Below are 22,646 nucleotides of genomic sequence, written 5' to 3' on the forward strand. Positions count from 1 at the left end.
TAAAAAAATTAAGGAAGCACCGAGATGCTATTGGGTATACTCTTGATGATCATAAGGGCATTATTCCCACTCTCTATCACCACAAGACTAGTATGGAACCCGATGCTAAATCCATCGTTGATCACCAACGAAGACTAAATCCTAAAATGAAAGAAGTGGTGAGAAATGAAATATTAAAGCTTCTCGAAGCATGTATAATTTATCCCATAGCTGACAGTAGATGGTTAATCCCCGTTCATTTTGTCTTTAATAAAGGAGGTATTATTGTTGTCCCTAATGATAAAAATGAACTCATTCCACAAAGAATTGTGACTAACTATAAAATGGTAATATATTTTATAAATTTAAAAAAAGTCTACTAGAAAATATCATTTTCCTTTACCATTCATATACCTAATGCTAGAAAGATTATCGAAGCACACACAATTTTGCTTTCTAGATGGCTATTCTAGTTTCTCTCAAATACCCGTGTCACAACCTGATCAAGAGAAAACCACTTTTACTTGTCCTTTTGGAACCTATGCTTATACACGCATGCATTTTGGATTATGCAACACACGTGATACCTTTCAAATATGTATGACTTCTATATTCTTTGATTTTGTGAAAATATTGTTGAGGTCTTCATGCATGATTTTTCCGTTTATGAAACTTCTTTTGATGATTGCTTAAGCAACATTGATCGAGTTTTGCAGAGATGTTAGCAAACTAACCGTGTCTTGAATTTGGAGAAGTACCACTTTATGGTGAATGAAGGTATTGTCTTGGATAAAATTTCCAAACGGGGTATTGAGGTGGATAAGGCTAAAGTTAATGCAGTTGAGAAGACGCCATGTCCTAAAGATATTAAAGGTATCCTTAGTTTCCTTGGTCATGCTAGTTTCTATAGGAGGTTTATTAAAGACTTCTTTAAATTTCTAGGCCTCTTACTAATTTATTACAAAAGGATGTTCCTTTCATTTTTATAATGATTGTGTAGAAGCCTTTGAAACACTTAAGAAAGCCATAACTTCTACACCTATTGTTCAACCACCTCATTGGAACTTGCCTTTTGAAATTATGTGTGATGCTAGTGACTATGTTGTTGGTGCTATTCTAGGACAAAGAGTTGACAAGAAATTAAATTTCATTCGTTGTGCCCAAAGAAATTATGTTACCACTAAAAAGAATTCTTAGCAGTTGTATTTGCTTGTGATAAATTCAGATCTTACACTCTTGATTCTAAAGTAATTTTTCACACTAATCATGCTGCTATCAAATATCTTATGGAAAAGAAAGATGCTAAGTCTAGACTTATTAGGTGGGTTCTCTTGCTACAAGAACTTGATTTGCATATCATTGATAGAAAAGGAGTTGAGAACCCCATAGCTGATAACTTGTCTAGGTTAGAAAATGCTCTTGATAACCCACTACCTATTGATGATAGCTTTCGTGATGAACAACTAGTTGTGGTCAATGTTTCTCATAGTGCACCATGGTTTGTTGATTATGCTAATTATATTGTTGCTAAATACATACCACCTAGTTTCACCTATCAACAAAAGAAAAAATAAATCTTCTTTGATTGAAGACATTACTTTTGGGAAAGACCCACATCTTTATAAAGAGGGAGGAGATGGTATTATTAGATGTTGTATACCTAAGCATGAACACGAGTAAATCCTTTGGAAGAATAACTCCGAGGCTTATGGAGGACACCATGTTGGAGATAGAACTGCACACATGGTATTGCAATCTGGATTTTATTGGCATACTCTTTGGAAAGATGCTCGTAAGTTTGTCCTCTCTTGTGATGAATGTCAAAGAGTTGGTAATATTAGTAGACGTGAGAAAATTCCTACGAATTATTCACTTGTTATTGAACCATTTGATGTTTGGGTATTTGGTTATATGGGACCTTTTCCTTCCTCCAATGGGTACACACATATTTTCGTTGTTGTTGATTATGTCACTAAATGGGTAGAAGCTATTCCAACCAATAGTGCGGATCATGACACCTCTATTAAGATGCTTAAGGAAGTTATTGTCCCAAGTTTTGGAGTCCCTGCTTATTTAATGAGTGATGGTGGTTCACATTTTATACATGGTGCCTTTCGTAAGCTGCTTGCTAGATATGATGTTACCCATAGAATTGCATCTCCCTATCATCCTTAGTCTAGTGGTCAAGTAGAATTAACCAATAGAGAAATAAAACTAATATTGAAAAAGACTTTCAACATGTCCCGAAAGAATTGGTGTAAGAAATTACATGATGCATTGTGGTCCTACAGAACAGCTTATAAGAATTATATGGGTATGTATCCTTATAAAATGGTTTATGAGAAAGCACGTAATTTACCTCTTGAGTTAGAACAGAAATCTTATTGGGAAATTAAAGAACTAAACAATGATTTCAAACTTGCTGGTGAAAATAGGTTATCTGACATTAGCTCATTATATGAATGGAGAACCCAAGCTTATGAAAATTTCAAACTATTCAAATAAAATGTTAAAAGATGGCATGACAAAAGAATCCAAAAGCAAGAATTCGAAGTTGGTGAATGTGTTCTATTGTACAATTCTTGTCCTAGATTCTTTGCAGGAAAACCTCTATCCAAATGGGAAGGACCATATATTATCGAAGAAGTTTATCGGTCTGGATCTATTAAGGTCAATAATCCAGAAGGCGCTAATCCGAAGGTGGTCAATGGACAAAGAATAAAGCACTACATCTGAGGTACACCAATTAATGTTGAAACAAATATTATCCCAACCATGACACCGAAGGAGCACACTAGGGAGACCTTCGAGAACACTCCAGAACCCTTAAAAGGAAGAGGTATGTGATACGCTAAGTAAACGGCCTCAGAAAATTCTGCAAAAATATTTTCTGGCAGTTTTGGAATTTTAGAAAAAATAGGAAAGTGAAAAACACATGGGAAGGCAACCCAGGTGTCCACTGGACACCAGGATGCGCCAGGCCCCCCTGGCGCGGCCTGATGTCTAGTGGGCCCATCGGGTACCTTCCTGGCTCCATATCCTATTGAACACATATTTCCTTGTACAAAAATTCTCTATATATCTCTCTCGTGATGATTTGACCCCGGTACCATAGAGAAAACATGTGTTCTTGTTTCGAGCTATTTTTCCTGGCAAATCTAAAATTATGTTCATTCAAGATTCGGAGGTAGAGAGCTACATTGCTGATTTTGTCGTGAACTCTAAGGTCTACGGAGAGATGGATCATTATGGTTGGAGGAGAAAGACGAGGATATGAAAGAAGCAAAGGGGTAGCTCCGAGGAAGAGGAAGATCCACTGCGTCAACCTGGAGATATGCACGTGGAGTTCAACAAGTCAAGCCTCCCCAACAAGTACAAACCTAAGGTCAAATTTATCCCTTCCCGTTTTTTTGCAGGAGAGCAAAGCGGCACTATGTGAAAAGATATTAAAGCTGGAGATGGAGAATGGGTGTCTGAGGGAGGATAATTTTAGCCTCAAAAGAAAAACACACCACCACCACCTCCATCTTCATCACCAAAGGAGACTTGAGTACACGGGTATGGGCACTCCCCTTGGCTTGTGCCAAGCTTGGGGGAGGCTCCCTTGTATCATATCACCATCACCCTTCTTTATCTTTATCCATCCTAGTTTGATCTTTAGCTATTCTAAAATCTAGTCAAATAAAAGTTTAGTCAATCTTTTTTCTTTTGAGTGCTAGTTTCGTGATCTATCTATCTATGTAATCGAGTGAGAGCTATATAATAAAGTCTAGTTTGAGTTTTGATTCTCTACTTTCTTGCTACAATCAAAATAAAGAAAAATAACGAAAAAGATCATATGCCAATCTTATAGCAAGCAGTGAGACCAAATGAGGAGAAGTATAGGTGGTAAAATTTGTTGAAGATTGACAAACATAGCAATGGCCGGTGATGCAAGACTTGAAATAATTAATAAGGGAAGAGAAGATTTACATGCAAATACACTATCCTTAACATCTTTTATGATTGTGAGCCCCCATTAATTATAATATGCCAAAACTATTGACAATGGACAAGGAAAACAACGCAATGATTTATGCTTGTTCACATTCACATAGAAGTTATATTGTTATATATCCTCTAACATGTGATGCTTGCCCAATACCTTTGCTAGACAAAAAAACTCCACACTAAGTAGAGAACTACTTGTGCATCCAAATCCTTAAGCCCAAACATATGTTTCGAGAGTCCACCATACCTACCTATGGATTGAGTAAGATCCTTCAAGTAAGTTGTCATCGGTGCACAAAGTAATAAAAATTGCTTCTAAACATGTTTTATCATTTAGAGTAAGGAAAATTAAGCGTTGTACAAACTTGTGTTGGCGATAATAAAAGCAACGGACTGCATAATAAAGGTTGCCATCACAAGGGGCAATATAACTTAACGTCCATTTGCACTAAGAGATTTAGCATACAACCAAATAGCGCATGACAACCTCTGCTTCCTTATGCGAAGGGCCTATCTTTTACCTTTATGTATTTACTTTTGTGCAATAGTCAAAGTATTTTCCTGTACTTCCTTTATCTTCTCTTTGGCAAGCATCATGCATTAGTAGAAAATGGCCCATTTGTCCCGGTTCTAGAGGCTATTAGCCCTGGTTCTTGAACCGGGACTAAATTGTCGGGACTAAAGCCCAAAACCTTTAGTCCCGGTTTGCTTACGAACCAGGACCGAATGGTCTCCACGTGGCCGCTGCGGCGAGCCCGGGCAGGAGTTTCTTTAGTCCCGGTTGGTCACACCAACCGAGACAACATGGCATCCATGCGTCAGCATCTGCCCACAGCTGGGGTCCTTGTTTTTTATGGGGGTGGGGGTGGAGGGTTAATTTAGTGGTTTCATATTGTGTTAGATACCTAATAGGGAGAAGTGTCCTCTCTTTTTCCATGCTTGGTCGACGCTAGCTACTACACATATAGTGACAACATGAGGCTAGCTAATAAGAAAATGAAAGAAACCATTTAGAATACTTAACATCTTTTACAATATAACATCTTTTACAATGCCTAACATCATCTACCTAAGGTCCAATCACAAATAGTCCACATGGTATTCTCCGTCACTAGATATGACGTGGTCAAGAAGGAATCCCGCCAATTCCTCTTTAATTGCTCGTATGCCATCATCTGATAGGGGTTCATCCCGCTTCTTCCAGATCTAATTTAAAGAAGGGGGTCAATACATGCATATATATGAATAAAAATCAACACAATTGATGGTGATATATAAAATAAAATTGTGAATATTATTTACGTACCTCAAATTGTTCATCAAAGATGCCCCGCCCAGAGGTTGAGAGGTGAATGAACTCGCATACGTAGAATGCACATTTTTCAGTCCCACCTACCTGGTACAAGCACTTTACGAGAATATATAGAGTTCAATCAAACTGATAAGCAAGCATGGTAATGATATATTTATGAAAATTTGAATCAATTATAGATGCGCGGAAGTAGCTAGCTAGTACTACTTACTCGGGGTGCATAAATTGCAACTCTTTGGGTATACTGCGAACCTTATTCGTGAACTTCTTCCAAATCCTGCCGGGCAAAGAAAATGATTACTTGATATCAGGAAATTAATGAAAGTTGCATGTCGGTATGGTCCCGGTATTGAGTGAACTTACTTCTTGAGCATTGAAGTCATGTTTGCATAATCCTCGGGATCTTTACGTCTCGAGTCTAAGACACTTACTTTTCCCGCGTCAAGTTTAATGGATAGCAGAATCCAGTGGTAACTGCACACACATATATAACTCATGAATTACATTTACTAATTAACCTCGAGTAAGCGAAACCAACTATACAGAGAAGACAACAACACTCCTGAAGTTGTAAGGAAAGAGTATTTCCCTTTTTTTTTGATTTGCAAGCAACGAATTTAGCAACTTAACCTCGGTCTCTTTGGTTTCATTTCGTATCGACAATACATTTACTGATTCTGGGCTAATGAACCCAGTGTCGAAGATTCCTTCTTTTTTTAATTCAAGCATCTTCAATCTGCATAATATATATAGTGAGGATAATTATAGATACATGCAATGAACGAGCTGAGCTAGAGGCTTAACTATAGAAGTAATACTTACAAACAGTAGGGAGTCAGGAGTTTTTTGTCGAGGGTGAGGTCATTGTATAACTGAAATAACTCCTCAAATTCAACAAGCACCACTGAAGCTCCAATGAATTCTAGATCTTTGTTCACTCTCATATACACAGTCGTTTTCTCCCTCAAGATGTTCATGTACCAATCATGCAATTCGTGCATCCTTGGTGTTAGAGGAGGATGACCAGGTTTGACGAGAGGCTTCCCGAGCACGAATTTATATTGTTCTTCATTTGTGACCTCAGCCATCTTAAAAATTACTGAATCGCTCACGTAATCACCAGGATTTGTACCGGGCAGCAACCCCAAATCATTAGCGACGACGATATCGCTAGACACTTTGAGCGGGGGGCACGACTGCTTCTTCTGTTGGCCGAGCTGGGGAATTGTTTTCCCACTTGTTCATTTTGCTAACATTGCATCACTACTAGCCGCCAGAGCGGCGGCGGAGTATGTCTTCCACTTGAGAGAAGGAGGAGGAGGCATCTTTCTTACTTGTGTAATTTTTGGCGGAGCGGCGACGACGTCTGTCTTCCGCTGTTGCGGTGGAGGCAGACTGCTTCGACGCGCCTGAGGAGGAGCCAAAGGAGGAGGACTGCTCCTACATGCTGGAGAAGGAGGCGGAGTACTCCAACGCGCTAGAGGAGGAGCCAAAGAAAGAGGCGGACTGCTCCGACGCGCTGGAGGAGGAGCCGAAGAAGGAGGCGGAGTGCTCCGACGCGCCGGAGGATCAGGAGCCGAAGGAGGAGGACTTCTCCGACGCACTAGAGAAGGAGCCGAAGAAGGAGGCATAGTGCTCCGACGCATTGGAGGAGGAGCCGAATAAGGAGGCGGACTACTCCGATGGGCCGGAGGAGTCGAAGAAGGAGGCGGAGTGCCCTCACGCATCGGAGGAGGAGCCGAAGAAGAAGGCGGAGTGCCCTCACGGGTCGGAGGAGACGAAGTGCCTTGATCATTCGCCGGACAAGGATGTGTAGTGCCTTGATCAGTCGCCAGAGGATGATGAGGAGTGCCCTGATCACTCGTCGGAGGAGGAGAAGGAGTCGAGTTTGGAAGATTGATGTACTCGTTCGGCCATAGTCATGTACTCCTCAAAGCATGAACCAGCTCATTATTTTCATCTTCACCTATAGGGTGGTCAAACTCGAGCTGCTCAAAATTCTTATTTACTTCATCCACCATCACAAGAGCATAACCACATGGAATCAGAGTGAAAAGTTCCGTTGGATTGAGGAGGTGCAACAATGCCGATAGCAGCCTTGAAAGTAAGGTTCCGGCATTTCGTCAAAAGCTCGCAAGGTTGATTAACCAAGGACGAAGGTTATCTAGGGCTTTGGATGAGCACTGACATCATAATGAACTTCCGCTTCATGCACAACCAAGGAAGAAGGTTATACATACATAGAGTCACACGCCATGTGCTATGCTTGCTCCTCTGCTCCCCAAAACGATTAACGCCATGTGCACTTAAACCAAACCATACGTTCCTTGGGTCACGTGTAAAGTCAGTCCACTTTGTCTCGATCTTTCTCCACTGCGACCCGTCAGTGGGTGCTCTCAACTTCCCGTCTTTCTTACGGTCTTTTATGTGCCATTCCATCAACTTGGCATGCTTTTTGTCTCTGAACAGACGTTTCAACGGTGGTATTATAGGAGCATACCACATCACCTTGGCAGGAACCATCTTCCCAGTGTATTGGCCCTCAACATCATCAGGGTCATCTCTTCTGATCTTATACCGCAATGTGCCGCATACCGGGCATGCGTTCAAATCCTCGTACGCACCGCGGTAGAGGATACAGTCATTAGTGCATGCATGTATCTTCTGCACCTCCAATCCTAGAGGGCATAGAACCTTCTTCGCTTCGTACGTACTGCCGGGCAATTCATTATCCTTTGGAAGTTTCTTCTTCATTAATTTCAGTAGCGAACTAAATGCCTTGTCACATACACCATTGTCTGCCTTCCATTGCAGCAATTCCAGTGTGGTACCGAGCTTTGTGTTGTCATCTTCGCAATTTGAATACAACTGTTTTTTGTGATCCTCTAACATGCGATCGAACTTCAACTTCTCCCTTTCACTTTCTCATTCTTTATGTGCATCAACAATGACCCGACATAGATCATCATCAGGCACATTGTCTGGTTCCTCTTGATCTTCAACTTCCCCCATTGCAGCATCACCGATTTCAGGGGGCGGGTAGTTGTCATCATCCTCTTCTTCTACGTTGTCTTCCATCATAACCCCTCTTTCTCCATGCTTGGTCCAAACATTATAGTGTGGCATAAAACCCTTATGAAGCAGGTGGAAGTGAAAGGTTTTATAGTCAGAGAATTCCTTCGTATTCCCACAGACAGTACATGGACAATGCAAAAAACCATTCTGCTTGTTTGCCTTAGCCGCTTCGAGAAAATTATGCGTGCCATTAATATACTCGGAGGTGCATCGGTCACTGTACATCCATTGACGGTTCATCTGCATGCATTATATAATGAAGTGTATTAAAAACTTCACATATCTTGATGAAAACGGAGCTTGGACAAGGAGCTTCTAAAGGAGAAAGCTTAAGTGTGGCTCAGACATATCATTGAACACCTCATATGCATAGGAGGTAAGCTAGAGTACCACAAAGCTCTCCCACGGCTGGCCAAAAAAACAGAGCAGTGCCCTGCTCTACCCGCGGGGGTATATATAGGCCAACCCTTGGTCACAATTTGTGGCTGGAATCGAGACTAAAGGATGACCTGAGGTCCCGGTTCCCGCCACAAACCGGGACTACTAGTTGTGGGCCAGGAGCGAGGCACATTGGTCCCGATTCTTGTGAGGAACCGGGACCGAAGGTGACAAAGGAACCGGGACAAATGGCCCACGAGGCCTGGCCGGCGCCGTGGCCTCATGAACCGGGACCTATGCTCACATGGGTCCCGGTTCGTGAGTGAACTAGGAGTAATGGCATTTCATGAAGTGGACCAAAGCCCTCTTTTCTACTAGTGATGTGGTGGGGAAAGATCTAAACATATATATCCACCTGAATGTGGGTGGCCATGAATTATTTTTGTTGACACAACCCTTGAGGTGAATACTTTGGGAGGCAAACACTATAAGCCCCTATCTTTCTATGTGTACGGTTGAAACCTTTTGCTCATATGTATACGATGAGTGTTAGAAATCATAGAAGACCAAATGATGGTTGAGTATGTAGACTTTCTTAAAATATCCGACATGTGATCCTTCCTAAATATATGATGAATTGTGTTGGAAAGTTGACTAAGAACATAGCTTCATACTTCGATGTTGTGATGAATTACTACTTGTTTATAAGAAGCCGTTATGATAAAAGTTAATCATGAATCTTTGATGAAATATTTTATAAAGTTTTATTTGTTGTTATAATAATGAGCATGATGCTATTATGTCCGTATTTTGTTTTTATACACCTCTCTCTCAAAGCATGTGGTCATGATTTTCGCTATTAGCTTTCGCTTGAGGACAAGCGAGGTCTAAGCTTGGGGGAGTAGATACGTCCATTTTGCATCACGTTTTTTTATTGTTATTTATAGTGTATTTATGCATTTTGCCACTTGGTGGAGTAATTTGAATGCCTTTTCTCTTAAAATATGCAAGGTTTACATCAAGTGAGAGAATGCGAGCAGAAAAAGCTACGTCAGAGATACCTATTGTGCACATCTCCAATTGTGCTAAAAATTTACTGAGATTTATTTTATAATAAATAAAAAATACAGGAACGAAGAAGTGTCGGAGGGGGCTACCAAGTGGCCACTAGACACAAGGGTGCGCGAGGCACCCGTGGCGCAGCCTACAGTCTAGTGGACCACCTGGCCCACCTCTTGTGCCCATCTTGTGGTATAAATTCTCCTTCGACCTAAAATGAAAGAGAGGACTTTCAGGACGAAGCGCCGCCGTCTCGAGGCGGAACCTAGGCAGGAACACTTTTGCCCTCCCGGGGAGCGATTCCGCCGGAGGAACTTCCCTCCCGGAGGGTGAAATCAAGGCCATCGTTATCACCAACAACCCTCTAATCTCTGGGAGGCCAATATCCATCAACATCTTCACCAACACCATATCCTATCAAAACCCTAGTTCATCTCTTGTACTCAATCTTGTAGCGGAACCTTGGATTCGCACATATGGTCTGTCTAGTAGTGTTAATTACATCTTGTAGTTGGTGTTTTATGGTTCATTTGGTGGATGATCAAATGTTCAAATCCATTATGCTATTCAATACCTATCTGGTCATGAACATGTTTATCACTTGTGAGTAGTTACTTTTGTTCTCGAGGCCACGAGAGAAATCATGTTGCAAGTAGTCATTTGAATTTGATATTCGTTAGATATTTTGATGGTATGAATGTTGTGATTCCCTTAGTGATGTTATGTGAACGTAGACTACATAACACTTCACCATATTTTGGGCTTAAGGGAATGCATTGAGGAGTAGTAATTTGAGGGTGGGTTGCGAGAGTGACAAAAACTTAAACCCCAGTATATGCACTACTCCGTAAGGGGCTGATTTGGATCCCTAAGTTTAATGATACGGTTAGAATTTATTCTTAATACTTTTCCCATAGTTGTGGATGCTTGCGGGAGGATAAATCATAAGTAGGAGGTTTTTTCAAGTAAGAGTATCACCCAATCACTGGTCCATTCACATAACAAATTGTCAAAATACCTAACGCGAATTAACCTAACATAACGAAAGTGACTAGATGAAATTCTCGTGTGCTCTTGCTACGGTAACAAAAGTCCTTCCTTGGCGCTAGGAATTCTTCTTGCTACTTCTCTTGTTTGCGTTGGTTTTTCCCTTGAAGAGGAAAGGGTGATGCAGCACACGAACAGTAAGTATTTCCCTCAGTTGGAGAACCAAGGTATCGATCCAGAAGGAGGGTCTCGTCAAGTCCAGAGTACCTGCGCAAACACAAACAAGATTGCACCCAACGCTTCAAAGGGGTTGTCAATCCCTTCAAGATTGTTTGCAAAGTGAGATCTCAAGGCGGAAAGTGCAACGAAGTAAAAAGTGTAAGGCTGAAAATATGGTGTGGAGTAGACCCGGGGGCCATAGTGTTCACTAGAGGCTTCTCTCGAAATAGCAAATATCACAGTGGGTGAACAAATTACTGTCGAGCAATTGATAGAACCGCGCAAAGTCATGACGATATCTAAGGCAATGATCATACATATAGGCATCAAGTCCGAGACAAGTAGACCGATACTTTCTGCATCTACTACTATTACTCCACTCATCGACCGCTATCCAGCATGCATCTAGTGTATTGAGTTCATGATGAACAGAGTAACGCCTTAATCAAGATGACATGATGTAGAGGGATAATCTCAAACCAATGATGAAAACCCCATCTTTTTACCCTTGATGGCAACAACATGATGCGTGCCTCCCTACCCCTTCTGTCACTGGGTGAGGTCACCGCACGGTATGAACCCAAAACCAAGCACTTCTCCCATTGCAAGAATCATAGATCTAGTTGGCAGACAAAACCCACAACTCGAAGAGAATTACAAGGATATGAAATCATGCATAAGAGAGATCAGAAGAAACTCAAATAACATTCATCGATAATCTGATCATAAATCCACAATTCATCGCATCTCGACAAACACACTACAAAAGAAGATTACATCGGATAGATCTCCATGAATATCATGCAGAACTTTGTATCGAAGACCCAAGAGAGATAAGAAGCCATCTAGTTACTAGCTATGGACCCGTAGGTCTATGGTGAACTACTCACGCATCATCGGAGAGGTCATGGTGTTGATGAAGAAGCCCTCCGTGTCCGAATCCCCCCTCCGGCAGGGCACCAGAACATGCCCCAGATGGGATCTTGCGGAGACAGAAGCTTGCGGCGGCGAAAAAGTACTTTCGATGATCTCCTGATTTTTTTGGGATTTTTAGGGAATATATAGGCGCAAACCCTAGGGCAGAGGGCGCCCAGGGGGGCCACAAGCCTGTGGGACGCGGCCTCCCCCTTTGGCCAAGGGGTGGGGGCTTGTGGGGCCCCTGAGGCCCCCCTGCCTTGGCTCTCAAGCTTCCCGATCTTCTTCCGTTACGGAAAAAAATCTTTTCGGGGATTTTCTTCCGTTTGGACTCTGTTTCAAAATCTCCTCTGAAAGGGATCAAAAACATGGAAAAAACAGGAACTGGCACTTGGTACTGAGTTAATAAGTTATTCCCAAAAAATATATAAAAGGCATGCAAAACATCCAAAGTTTGACAAGATAATAGCATGAAACCATCAAAAATTATAGATACGTTAGAGACATATCAAGCATCCCCAAGCTTAACTCCTGCTCGTCCTCGAGTACAGAAGTGATAAAGAACGAATTTTTGAGGTGGAATGCTACCTAGCATAGTTGTCCTTTGCAACTTCTTTCACGTGACATGAATGTTCAGATCCGTAAGATTCGAAACAATAGTTTGCTGCTGACATGAAAACAATAATACTACAAGCAAACTAGCAAGGTAATCATGAACTTTCAAAACAACAAGGCCAATGAAAGTTATCCCGACAAAATCATATAGTCTAGCTATGCTCAATCATCCTCACACAACTAATGTAAATCATGCACAATCCCGGAATTGGCCAAGTAATTGTTTTCGCACTCTTACTTTCACAAACTTTTTATAACTATCATGCAATACATGAGCGTGAGCCATGGATATAGCACTGTAGGTGGAATAGACTGTGGTGGTGGTTGTGAGACGAAAAGGAGGAGATGGTCACATTGACTCGGCGTATCAAAAGACTATGGAGATGCCCGTTAATAGATATCAATGTGAATGAGTAGGGATTGCCATACAAGAGATGCACTAGAGCTATAAGTATGTGAAAGCTCAAAAGGAGGACTAGTGGGTGTGCATCCAACTTTCTTGCTCACGAAGACCTAGGGCAATTTTGAGGAAGCCCATCATTGGAATATACAAGCCAAGTTATATAATGAAGATTCCCACTAGCATATGGTAGTGAAAAAGCAAGAAGATCTCAATCATGAAGAACATGGTGCTATTATGAAGCACAAGTGTGGGAAAAGATATTAGCATTGTCCCTTCTCTCTTTTTCTCTGTTTTCTTTTTTTTTCATTTGGGCTCTTAGGCCTCTTTTTTCATTTGGGTTGGTAGGTGTTAACCATCGCGCGATCCTGACCTCAACACAAAGGATGACAATCAATAGATCAATTATGCCCCGACTTCCTAACATAGCATTTCACCATACGTGCATGCCACGGGAATCACTAACTTCAACACAAATATTTCTAGATTCATAACACACTACTAACATAACTCTTAATATTACCGAATCCACGTCTCAAAACTAATTGAGAGGAATCAAGACTTCTCTTTCTAGTCAATGCACATGAAGATGGAGGATTTTGCATCCTCCTTGGGTACCTATCACATTTGGGACTACTTTCATAGCATAAGACAACTACCAAATCACGCACTGCCGTGCTCTAAAAGATATAAGTGAAGCACTAGAGCAAAAGTATCTAGCTCAAAAGATATAAGTGAAGCACTATGAGCATTGTAGCAAAATCACGATGAGTGCATGTTTCTCTCTCTCTCAAAAAGGTGTGCAGCAAGGATGATTGTGACACAACAAAAATAAAAGACTCCAAAGATACAAGACGCTCCAAGCAAAACACATACCATGTGGTGAATAAAAATATAGCTCCAAGTAATGTTACCGATGGATTGAAGACGAAAGAGGGGATGCCTTCCCGGGGCATCACCAAGCTTAGGCTTTTTGGTGTCCTTTAATTTGGCTTGGGATGCCTTGGGCATCCCCAAGCTTGAGCTCTTTCCACTCCTTATCTCTTCGTCCATGAGAACATCACCCAAAACTTGAAAACATCACAACACAAAATTAAAAAGAAACTCGTGATAACATTAGCACAAGAAAACAAACTACCACTTCTTTTGGTACTGTAGCAAACTTGAATTCCATCTATATTGGTGTTAGGCTACTGTATTCTCACTTTTCCATGGATAGTACCCCCCGATACTAACCATAGTTTCATCAAAACAAGCAACCAACTCAACAAAAACAAAATCTCACAAAAACAGACCACTCTGTAGCAATCTGTATACTTCGTATACTTCTGGTACCTCAAAAAATCTGAAACATTACCACGACCTGGGCAAGAGGCATATCAACCAGAAGCAAAAAGATTCAACTCAAAACCTCTTTCTGAATAAAAATGAAAATTCATCTCGTGAGCGAAACGTTTGTGTCTTTTTCCAGCACGATCAAACAACCATTACCAAGACTAGTCATAAAGGTTCTGCTTGGCTCAAGCACAAAAAACACAATCACAACAGAATTGTGATGGTGTGGACGCAACAAAACAGAAATAAAAAGATAAATTCATTGGGTTGCCTCCTAACAAGCGCTATTGTTTAACGCCCCTAGCTAGGCATAAAAGCGATAGAATCACGTATCGTCGTCTTTGGTGCTCAAACCATAAGTGGCCCTCATCATGGATTCATAAGGCATTCTTATTTTCTTTCTAGGAAAGTGTTCCATGCCCTTCCTTAAAGGAAATTGAAATCTAATATTCCCTTCCTTCATATCGATGATAGCACTGATAGTCCTTAGGAATGGTCAACCAAGAATAATAGGGCATGTAGGATTGCAAGCAATGTCAAGCACAATGAAATCCACGGCTACATAGTTCCTATTTGCAATAATAAGAACATCATTGATCCTTGCCATGGGTTTCTTGATAGCAGAATCAGCAAGATGCAAATTAAGAGAACACTCTTCAATCTCATTAAAACCCAGAACATCACATAAAGACTTTGGAATCGCAGAAACACTAGCACCCAAATCACACAAAGCATTGCACTCATAGTTTTTGTTTTTGATTTTGATGGTAGGTTCCCACTCATCATGAAGCTTTCTAGGGATAAAGACTTCCAATTCAAGTTTCTCTTCAAGAGATTTTATCATAGCTTCGACGATATTATCGGTAAAGGCCTTGTTTTGGCTATAAGCGTGTGGAGAGTTTAACATGGATTGCATCAACGAAATGCATTCAATCAAGTATCAACTATCATAATTGAATTCCTTGAAATCCAAGGTAGTAATTTCATTACTACTCAAAGTTTTAACATCTTCTACTCCACTTTTAATGCTTTTAGCATCAAGATAGATGGACTCCGAATCATTGGGGAACTTTTCAACCAAAGTGGATTCATATCCAGCCCCATAATAATTAGGTTTGACACAAGAAAACAAAGATTCAATGGGAGTCACACCAAGCACTTTAAGATCTTCGTGATTCTCATCACGAGAACATGCCTTTTTAAGCCATTCATGTCTAGCACGAATTTGGGCGGTTCTTTCTTGGCTCTCAATCATGGAAACACGCATAGCTTTCAAAGTTTCATCGATGGTGATTTTGGAAGGAGCACATCTAACTTTCAAAGCATCAACATCACTAGAAATTCTATCAACGCTCGAAGCCAAATCGTCAATTTTGAGTAGTTTTTCCTCTATGGACGCATTGAAAATCTTTTGAGAGTTGATGAACTCTTTGATATTACTCTTTAGATCAGAGGGTGATCTATTGTAATTTCCATGAGTATTGTTGTAGGAGTTGCCAAAATTATTAGAGGAGTTACTAGGAAAAGGCTTGGGAACATAGTTTCCTCTAAAAGCATTGTTGTTGCCAAAGTTATTCCTACCAACAAAATTAACGTCCAAGCTAGCGTTACTACTCTCAATCAAATAAGACAAGGGAATATCATTAGGATCCAAAGGAGCACTTCTACTAGCAACCAAATTCATTAACTCGTCCATCTTAGCACTCAACGAGTTAATTTCCTCTATAGTGTGTACCTTCTTACTAGTAGGTGACCTTTCAGTGTGCCACTGAGAGTAGTTCATCATGATCTTGTCTAAGAGATTTGTGGCTTCCCCTAACGTTATTTCCATGAACGTTTCACCTGAGCGGAGTCCAAGATATTTCTAGAAGCAAAATTCAAGCGAGCGTAAAAGATTTGAATAATCATCCAAAGACTCAAGCCATGAGCGCGACAATTTCTAATCATTAATTTCATTCTCTGCCAAGATTGTGCAACATTTTCATTATCAAGTTGCTTGAAATTCATGATATCATTACAAAGAGAGATAATCTTAGCCGGCGGAAAATACTTGGATATATAAGCATCTTTGCACTTATCCCAAGAATCGATACTATTTTTGGGCAAAGAAGAAAACCAAGTTTTTGCATGATCTCGCAATGAGAAAGGAAAAACCTTCAATTTAATCACGTCATTATCCACATCTCTCTTCTTTTGTATGTCGCAAAGTTCCATGAAGGTATTGAGATGGTATGCGGCATCTTCACTAGGAAGGCTAGAGAATTGCTCTTTCATAACAAGATTCAACAAAACAGCACTGATTTCGTATGACTCCGCACTAGTGGCGGGAGCAATCGGAGTACTAATAAAATCATTATTATTAGTATTCGAGAAGTCACAAAGTTTGGTGTTTTCATTCATGGTGACTTCAGCAAGCAAGCAAGCACACAAGCAAACAAAGAGCAGGCGAGGAAAAGGGCGAACAAAAAGGGCGAACGAAAAAGGCAAACGAAAAAGGCAAATTGGTGAAGTGGGGGAGAGGAAAACGAGAGGCAACTAGCAAACAAAGTAAATGCAAGAGATGAGTTTGCGACACCTACTTGGATGAGTTCTTGACTTGATCTTCCTACCCGGTAACGGCGCCAGAAATTCTTCTGCTACGGTAACAAAAGTCCTTCCTTGGCGCTAGGAATTCTTCTTCGTACTTCTCTTGTTTGTGTCGGTTTTTCCCTTGAAGAGGAAAGGGTGATGCAGCACAGGAGCAGTAAGTATTTCCCTCAGTTTGAGAACCAAGGTATCGATCCACAAGGAGGGTCTCGTCAAGTCCAGAGTACCTGCGCAAACACAAACAAGCTTGCACCCAATGCTTCAAAGGGGTTGTCAATCCCTTCAAGATTGTTTGCAAAGTGAGATCTGAAGGCGGAAAGTACAACGAAGTAAAACGTGTAATGCTGAAAATATTGTGTGGAGTAGACCCGGCGGCCATAGTGTTCACTAGAGGCTTTTCTCAAAATAGCAAATATCACGGTGGGTGAACAAATTACTATCGAGCAATTGCTAGAACCGCGCAAAGTCATGACGATATCTAAGGCAATGATCATACATATAGGCATCACGTCCGAGACAAGTAAACCGATACTTTCTGCATCTACTACTATTACTCCACACATCGACCGCTATCCATCTTGCATCTAGTGTATTGAGTTCATGACGAACAGAGTAACGCCTTAAGCAAGATGACATGATGTAGAGGGATAATCTCAAACCAATGATGAAAACCCCATCTTTTTACCCTTGATGGCAACAACACAATGCATGCCTCGCTACCAATTTTGTCACTAGGTGAGGTCACCGGACGGTATGAACCCAAAACCAAGCACTTCTCCCATTGCAAGAATCATAGATCTAGTTGGCCAGACAAAACCCACAACTCGAAGAGAATTACAAGGATATAAAATCATGCATAAGAGAGATCAGAAGAAACTCAAATAAGATTCATAGATAATATGATCATAAATCCACAATTCATCGGATCTCGACAAACACACCGCAAAAGAAGATTACATCTGATAGATCTCCATGAAGATCATGGAGAACTTTGTATTGAAGATCCAAGAGAGAGAAGAAGCCATCTAGTTACTAGCTATGGACCCGTAGGTCTATGGTGAACTACTCACGCATCATCGGAGAGGTCATGGTGTTGATGAAGAAGCCCTCCGTGTCTGAATCCCCCCTCCGGCAGGGCACCAGAACGTGCCCCAGATGGGATATTGCGGAGACAGAAGCTTGCGGCGGCGGAAAAGTACTTCCGATGATCTCCTCATTTTTTTGGGATTTTTAGGGAATATATAGGCGCAAACCCAAGGGCAGAGGGAGCCCAAGGGGCCCACAAGCCTGTGGGCCGCAGCCTCCCCCCTGGCCGTGGGGTGGGGGCTTGTGGGGCCCCTGAGGCCCCCCCTGCATTGTCTCTCAAGCTTCCCGATCTTCTTCCGTTACAGAAAAAATCTTTTTGGGGATTTTCTTCCGTTTTGACTCTGTTTCAAAATATCCTCTGAAAGGGGTCAAAAACATGGAAAAACAGGAACTGGAACTTGGCACTGAGTTAATAAGTTAGTCCCAAAAAATATATAAAAGGCATGCAAAACATCCAAAGTTTGACAAGATAATAGCATGAAACCATAAAAAATTATAGATACGTTGGAGACGTATCAGCCCTCCACGACGCTTTGCTTATTATAAGAAATTGTTCTTGCATGTCCTTTGCCACAAAAGGATTGGGCTACCTTGCTGGACCTATTGTTACTATTGCTACTTGTCACTTGTTACAATTATCATGATATCAAACAACTTGTTACCACTATTTCAGTGCTTGCAGAAATTACCTTGCTGAAAACCGCTTGTTATTTCCTTCCTCTCCTCATTGGATTCGACTCCCTTACTTATTGAAAGTACTACGATAGACCCCCTATACTTGTCGGTCATCAGTCAATAGGAGATTTCAAAAGGTAGGAGCTCTATGGACCATTTGGTTGTATGCCCCGTTGCATCCCTGTTGTTAATTATGTAACTTAAGGGGACATCGGATGCCACCATAATCGAGCACTCTTGAAAGTAGTGCCGGAGTTTTCATGATGCCATGAACATAGTGTAGGCTATATTTTTGGTAGTGAGGGTAACGAGTTTTGCACAGGGGTAAGACTTCGTAGACGTAATAAACGGGCTTCCGTACTTGGAACTTTTGACCCTCCATGTCTCGTTCGATGATGAGCACTACGCTAACCACCTGGTTCGTGGCCGAGATGTATAGTATCATCGGCTCACATCTACTTGGGGCTTTCACGATAGGATTGGTGGCTAGGAGAGTTTTTATTTCTTATAGGTCCGTTGCAGCCTCCTTGGTCCATACGAACGTCTTTGTTTGCTTTAACAACCTCTATATAGGTAAGGCTTTCTCCCCGAATCTTGATATGAAGCCGCTTAATGCTGACATGCATCCTGCTAGTTTTTGTACGTGTTTCAGATCTGTTGGTACCTCCAAATGGTCCAAGTCTCGTATTTTTGCTGGATTGGCGTCGATTCCTTGGCTGGATATGATAAAGTCGAGAATTTCGCTAGCTAGGACTTTGATACGTCCATTTTGCATGATGCTTTTATATCGATATTTATTGCATTGTGGGCTATTAATACACATTATGGTACAATACTTATGCAGCTTCTCTCTTATTTTACAAGGTTCACATGAAGAGGGAGAATGTCGGCACCTGGAATTGTCGACCGGAAAAGGAGAAAATTTGAGAGACCTATTCTGCACAACTCCAAAAGTCCTGAAAACTTACGAAGATTTCTTTTGGAATATAAAAAATATTGGGCGAAAGAAATACATAAGGGGACCCACCAGGTGGCCACAAGCCAGGGGGTAGGGCGCTCCTTGCAGGCTTGTGGGCCCCCTGGCAGGCGCCCGGTGCCCACCTTCTGCTGTATGGAGGTTTTGACCTGGAAAAAATCATATCAGAACTTTCGGGGTCAAGCGACGCCGTCTCGAGGAGGAACTAGGGCATAACCAATCTAGGGCTCTTGCGGAGCTGTTCTGCCGGGGAAACGTCCCTCCCTAAGGGGGAAATCGAAGCCATCGTCATCACCAACGATCCTCTCATCGAGGGGGGTCAATCTCCATCAACATATTCATCAACACCATCTCCTCTCCAAACCCTAGTTCATCTCTTGTATCCAATCTTTGTCTCAATACCTCAGATTGGTACATGTGGGTTGCTAGTAGTGTTGATTACTCCTTGTAGTTGATGCTAGTTGGTTTACTTGGTAGAAGATCATATGTTCAGATCCTTAATGTTGATTAATACACCTCTGATTATGAACGTGAATGTGCTTTGTGAGTAATTATGTTTGTTCCTGAGGACATGGGATAAGTCTTGTTATATGTAATCATGTGAATTTGGTATTCGTTCGATATTTTGATGAGATGTATGTGGTCTCTCCCCTTGTGGTGTTATGTGGACATCGACTACATGATAGTTCACCATTGTTTGGGCCTAGCGGAAGGTATTGGGAAGTCATAAGTAGATGATGGGTTGTTAGAGTGACAGAAGCTTAAACCCTAGTTTATGCATGGCTTCATAAGGGGCTGATTTGGATCCATATGTTTCATGATATGGTTAGATTTATCTTAATTCTTCTTTCGTAGTTGCGGATGCTTGCGAGAGAGGTTAATCATAAGTGGGAGGTTTGTCCAATTAAGGGCAGCACCCAAGCACCGGTCCACCCAAATATCAAATTATCAAAGTAACATATGCCAATCATATGAGCATGATGAATAGTAGCTTGAGAAAATTCCCATGTGTCCTCGGGAGCGCTTTTCTTTATATAAGAGTTTGTCCAGGCTTGACCTTTGCTACAAAAAGGATTGGGTCACCTTGCTGCATCTTTGTTACATTTGTTACTTGCTACCCGTTACGAATTACCTCATCACAAAACTATCTGTTACGGATAATTTCAATGCTTGCAGAGAATACCTTACTAAAAACAGCTTGTCATTTCCTTCCGCTCCTCGTTGGGTTCAACACTCTTACTTGTCGAAAGGACTACATGTTGTAAATATGACCTAGAGGCAATAATAAATTGTTTATTATTGTATTTCCTTGTTCATAATAATCGTTTATTATCCATGCTAGAATTGTATTGATTGGAAACTCAAATACATGTGTGGATACATAGACAACACACTGTCCCTAGTGAGCCTCTAGTCGACTAGCTCATTGATCAAAGATGGTCAAGGTTTCCTGGCCACAGACAAGTGTTGTCACTTGATAATGGGATCATATCATTAGGAGAATGATGTCATGGACAAGACCCAAACTATGAACGTACCATTTGATCATGCCAGTTTATTGCTACTCTTTTCTACATGTCAATGTATTTGTTCCTATGACCATGACATCATACAACTCCAGGACACCGGAGGAATACCTTGTGTGTATCAAACGTCGCAACATTACTGGGTGACTATAAAGGTGCTCTACAGGTATCTGCGAAGGTGTGTGTTCGGTTGGCATGAATTAAGACTAGGATTTGTCACTACGTATGACGGAGAGGTATCTCGAGGCCAAATCGGTAATACAACATCACAACAAGACTTGCAAACAATGTGACTAAGGAGTTAGTTACGCGATCTTGTATTACAGAATGAGTAAAGAGACTTGCCGGTAACGATATTGAACTAGGTAAGGAGATACCGATGATCGAATCTCGGGCAAGTAACATACTGAAGGACAAAGGGAAGGACATACGAAATTGTGTGAATCATTGACACAGAGCTTAAAACGATAAGATCTCCATAGAATATGTATGATGCAATATGGATGTCTAGGTCCCGCTATTGGGTATTGACCGGAGAGTGTCTCGGTCATGTCTACATAGTTCTCGAACCCGCACGGTCTGCACACTTAAGGTTCGGTGACGATTCAGTATAGTTGAGTTATAGGTGTTGGTGGACGAAGGTTGTTCGGAGTCTCGGATGAGATCATGTACATCACGAGGAGCTCCGAAATGGTTCGGAGGTAAAGATTGATATATAGGAAGTCCTGTTTTGGTCACTGAAAAAGTTTCGGGCTCATCTGTAGTGTACCGGGAGTGCCGGGAGGGTACCAAGGGACCACCGGGAGGGTGTGGCGACCCAAAGGCTTCATGCGCTGTGAGAGGAGGTAGACCAGCCCCTAGTGTGCTCGAAGAAGCCCCCCCTAAGGGCCCATGCGGCTAGGAGAAAAGATAAAAGATAAAAGTCCTTTAAAAGGAAGGGAAGGAGGAGTCCTCCCAAAGTAGTCCACCTTCCCACAAGGGTAGGTGGAATCTTCCTTAGCTTTCGGCCAAACCTCTCCTTGGAGGAGGAGCCAAGGCATACTCCTCTCCTCTCCTCCTATATATGCTACATGATTTTTGAGGGTTTTGGACACAACAATTGCCACGTGCTCCCAGTACTTCTCTCTAGATCTGTTTCTCCTTTTTACTAGTTCGGCGGTGCTTAGGTGAAGCACTGATGGATTAGTTCACCACCACCACCACCATGCCGCCGTGCTGGAGAACTCATCTACCTCTCTGCCCCTCTTGCTGGATCAAGAAGGCGGGGATCGTCATCGAGTTGTACCTGTACTGAACACGGAGGTGTCGTCCGTTCAGCACTAGATCAGGATGGATCGGGATGGGCTCGCGGGACGGATCGTGATGAGATCGCCGGAAGGGTTGCAATTTGTATAGCGAAGATGTTCCACCACATCAACCGCGTTATATACGCTTCTGCTTAGCAGTCTACAAGGGTATGTAGATTCACTCTCCCCTCTTGTAGATGATCATCACCATAGATAGGTACTGTGTGTGCGTAGGAAAATTTTGTTT

The sequence above is a fragment of the Hordeum vulgare genome, chromosome 2H (assembly GCF_904849725.1).
Source record: "Hordeum vulgare subsp. vulgare chromosome 2H, MorexV3_pseudomolecules_assembly, whole genome shotgun sequence".
In the NCBI taxonomy this organism is placed as follows: domain Eukaryota; kingdom Viridiplantae; phylum Streptophyta; class Magnoliopsida; order Poales; family Poaceae; genus Hordeum; species Hordeum vulgare.